This window comes from Protopterus annectens, chromosome 2.part2 (assembly GCF_019279795.1).
Source record: "Protopterus annectens isolate FY-2018-M chromosome 2.part2, PAN1.0, whole genome shotgun sequence".
NCBI classification, from domain to species: Eukaryota; Metazoa; Chordata; order Ceratodontiformes; family Protopteridae; genus Protopterus; species Protopterus annectens.
This window is the reverse complement of record NC_056730.1, coordinates 217,842,712-217,847,711: the sequence shown is the minus strand read 5'-3', so window position 1 is coordinate 217,847,711 and position 5,000 is coordinate 217,842,712.

Below are 5,000 nucleotides of genomic sequence, written 5' to 3'. Positions count from 1 at the left end.
CTAATCTAATGGAGAGGTGAAAGCCATCACTCTGTGGCTAGGCTTATAAATGCCCATGGGCAGATAGCCTAGTACTTACCTATGAACCTATGAACATATATCATCTCAGCCATATGAAAGTCGGTCTTTTGGAAGTTCGATCGTCTGTAGGGGACCCATACATACATATATATATATATATATATATATATATATATATATATATATATATATATATATATATATATATATATATATTAGCACAATATAATCAATTGTATTTTAACATAAACTGACCTCCTGCATAAATGAAATGGTGATGTGTATAGTGATGAACATGTTTATTTCTGCCAGTATATACACAGCTTCCATTAAGCCATGGTGGTGCAGCGGTAGAGTTATTACCTCACAGCAGGAGGTTCTCCTGCTTGATTCTCAGCTGGACTGCCTTCTGTGTGGAGTCTGCATGTCCTCCCCATGGTTGAGTGGTGTTCGAAAGACATGCGTGAATGGGCATGCCTTCGTTGAAGGTTGGGCATCAGGCTGGCAAGTCAGCACCAAAAAAAAAAAATCTACCGACAATCATTAGCGGACCGGTGTTCTGCTGTGGCGACCCCTAACTGGGAAAAGCCGAAAAGGCAAACAACATATACACAGGTTCCATTGCAATTCCCAAGACTGTGAAGTCTGCCTTTGTTGTTACAGCACTTAGTTGGGCTGTGACCAGTGTGATGATATTTCAGTAAGGATTGCACGGTGATATACTTCAAATGCAGAGCACATGTTTAAAGTTGGCCTTTTATTTTACCAGTCCTGATATTTATGATCTAAAATCCATGTTTCTGAATCATCCTTACATAGGCATAAAATTCAGTTATTTAACCTGCATAAATCCAAGAGGTCACAGCCTAGATGGGTTAGCTAGGCAGGTGGTTGGCAGGGTTGGAATGCAAACTCAGATGAGAATTGTAATTTCAAATATGTGTTCCTTCCATTTGCAGACATTATGCCTTATATGTGAAATATTGACTGTGACACAGTAATAACTGAATGTGCAAAATGTGACCACGTGTGTCATGTCAAAGCTATAAGACATGTGACACTCAGTTTGCTTCACTGTTAGCTTATTCATGCCAGTAAGGCTTATTTTTTTTCTGCAGTCACAGCCTAAATGGGTTAGCTAGGCAGGTGGGTGTCAGGGTTAGAATGCAAACTCAGATGTGAATTGTAGGTTCAAATCTGTATTCCTTCCATTTGCAGACATTACGCCTTATATGTGAAATATTGACAGTGACACAGTAATAACTGAACACGTAAAATGTGACCATGTATGTCATGTCAAAGCTATAAGATATGATGCTCAGCATTCTTCAGTGTTAGCTTATCCATGACAGTAAGACTTATTTTTTTCCGTTTTGCAGATGATGAGGACAGAGCCAGAAAATGGGCCCTGAGCATCAACTGCATCAAGTTTATGCATAGACTAGAATAGCAGCAGAGGGAGAGAGGTACATTTTCTAATTTTAAACATTAATTTCATTAAAAAGCTGCTTTTGCTTGCAAAATCAGGCAATCTAATATTAATTAATGCAGGACTACCCATAATACATCTGCAAGGTAACTTCAGTAATCCTTGATTTCCAGGGCGGCTCGTGGCATCGGACTGCCCTGTCTGTTAAGCCTCAGTTGTTTAGGTCTTATATTTTTTTTTTTAATTTACTAAAAAAAAAAAAATTTTTTTTTTTTGGTTTAATCCGAGTCATTGACTTCGAAGGTATGCTATCTTTGCGTGCGCTTGGCAGAGCGCGGTTGAAACAACTTTTTTTTATTGTTTTCATTGCAGCCGGAGGAGCAATTAAGGCATCATTGTGATGCCCAGAAGTCTATCGCGGCAGCGGTTTCCAACCGCATAGACTGGAAGGGGGCTCGGACTGCGTCGTCCGCGGCACGTCAGTCATGACATGCCTGCTGGGCTATTTCTAAGTTTATAACTGTTGATTTCATGGGAATACCATTATAGAAGCATTGTAAAATTTCATATTTGAATTGTTCATAGGTTCATAGGTTGGTACTAGGCTATCAGCCCTAGGGCCTATACAAGCCTAGCCATAACAATTCACTGGCTATTTCTTCCCACACTATTTACTTCCCTGGACCCCTGTTTAGCAGGGCGACTGACGTGATCCCCGGGGTGAATTTCCTTTCTCCCATCCAATCGTCAAGGTTCCTTTTGAAGAGGGCCAAGGAGGCAGTCTGCTTGACATATATGGGCAATCTATTCCAGAGTCTGGGGAGTCCCTGAGTCAGGAACCTATCCCTCCAGCATGTTTTGTTTATTGTGATGACAAGGTTTAGATCCCTGGAGCGTGTGGCTCTGAGGGGTTAGGATTTCTTTAAGTGTAGCATGTCCAACAGCTCTGGGTTTGACATGTATGTTAAGCAGAGATCGCCTCTGAGAAGACAATATGTGACAGAGTATAGTTGGAGTTTTTTAAGGCGGCCAGCGTAGGGCATCTGCTTTAGGCCTGTGATTCTTTTAGTGAGGTATTTCTGCGGCCTTTCCAGTTGCAGATGTATTGAGAGGTACATACCGGAGCATTGTATTCTATAATGGGTCTAATGAGGGATGAGTACAGTGGGACAATGACCTCCTTTTTTCTGGATGAAAAGCCCTTAGTAATGAGGTGTGCCACATAGATGGATTTCCTGACTGTTGTGGCGATGTGGTTATCGAAGGTGAGACCACTGTCCACCTGTGTCCCTAAGTCTTTTATCACACTTTCAGTGTTTAGTGTACTGCCACCTATATGGTAATTCATGGATACATGTTTTTTCCTGAAGGGGATAACTTTACATTTCTTGGCATTGAGCTTGAGCCCATGGCTCTGGCACCAAGCATCTGTTTTTGTAAGGCCCTTTTGTAGAGTATCCACTTCATTTGGGGATTCAATAATGGCTCCCAGTTTGTAGTCATCTGTGAACTTTGTTAGCCAGAGTCTCTTAGTGTTGGCCTGTACTTCAGAGAAGTAGATGCCAAACAAGAGCGGTCCCAGGACAGAACCCTGAGGTACTCCACTTGTCACTTGTCTGGAGCTGGATTTGAAGTCTGCTATTTTTACAGTGTGGGTTCTATCAGTAAGCCAGTTAGCAACCCATTGGGTGACGTAGGGAATAATGCCTAGCTTAGTAAGTTTATCTGTGATTCCAGAGTGGGGGGTGGTGTCAAAGGCCTTGACAAGGTCTAGATAGGCTGTGTGGACCACATTACCCTTGTCCATGGCTCTGGAGACTGATTTGAAGAAGTCAATTAGGTTCAGGAGATAAGATCGGCCCTTCACGAACCCAAACTGGGTAGGGTCCAGTATTTGAAGGTTGCCAATGTCTTTGTTTATAAGTTCCATGATAATACGCTCCGTGGCCTTGCAGATAAGGCTCGTCAGACTGATGGGATGGTAGTTTCCGGGATCCAAGGTGGATCCCCCTTGTGGAGTGGGATAACTGCAGCTCTGCGCCACTCAGTGGGCACAAAACTTGAGGTGAGGCTATGATTAAACATGACACTTAGGTGAGGTGCCAGTTCAGATTGTAGTTCATGTAGTACACAGCCCAGGATGTCATCTGGTCGCATGGATGCTGTATTCTTTGGTTTGGAGAGTGCATTTTTTACCTGTGTGGCCATTATTACCGGAATTTGGCAATCTCCCGGTATTGAGATGGGCCATTTAGGAGGTGAGAGGGGGGTGAAGTTGGCACTGAATCGATCTGCCAGGATATTGGCAATATCCTTGGGATCAGCATATTTAATGCCATTCTGTTTTAGCTCAGAGCAGATCTGAGCATTGCTATTTAGATTCTTGACATAGTTATAGAATGCCTTGCGGTTGTCTTTGGAATCTTTGGCAGTTTTATTTTCATAATAGCTTTGGAGGATTTTATGAGGGATCTCAGTTTCTTACTGAGGCTGGTAAGGGTGTTTTTTGCATCCTAGGATTTTCCTCTTTTCTCCAACAGTTTCTTCCTTTTGTTGTAAAGTTTGTTTATGGCAGGGGACCACCAGATTGGCTTTCTTTTTTTGGATGAGAGCATCTTGGTTCTATTTGGGATGGCACAATTCATGCATGAGTGGATGTGCTCGTACAGTGCCTTAGTGTAGGATTCAGCAGTTGAACTTTCAGTTCCCATCTGCATGGGTTTCATGAAGTTTGTCACTTCTGACTTGAGTAGTATGAAGTTGGCTTTGGAGAAGTTTTTTATGGTGCTTTCCTTACTGGGGGGTGGGGGTGGGATGTGGATGTTAAGGGTGATTAGCTTATTGTCAGACCTGACTAACAAAGGGGTGACCATGGGTGTGGAGCATCAATTTCCCATGTTGGTAATGACCAGGTCTAGGATATTGGAGCCCCTGGTGGGACTACAGATTAGTTGATCCAGGGCATTGGAATTTATGAGTTCCAGGAACCATGGGTATGTTTGAGAAAATAATTATTTTCTTTTTGAACACAACCTGATGACTGACATATCTGCATAACTGTCATATGGATTTTACCTGGACTACTTAATATATAAGTTATTGTATTGGTCTCTCTTTTGGAAAAGCAATGGATGGCAAACACCTATGTCTAGCAGTGGTTCTCACTGCATGTTACGCTGTGCAAAGCCTGCCTATTCTATTGCTGAATGGATGTCTGAGGTTTCAACATTATAATGAGGTTAGCAGACAATTTATTGTATGTATTATGATAGTAAACAACTTTGCTAGATTGTTTATCACAAAATTGACATCCTTTATCTACAATTGCTGTGCACACACGCAATCCTCATGTTATTTTCTGTCTGCTTTTAAATATTTTTTAGCAGTATTACAGTGTTTGTGTAGCTCAGGTACATATTTAAGTATAACTGCAAATGCAGGTAGTGACAGTTATTCATTTCTTGATGATGATCACTGTGTGGAATAAAATAAATTGTTAGCTGTCACATGCTGTCACTGTGTTTATGATGGTCAGTTTTTCCTGAAGTGT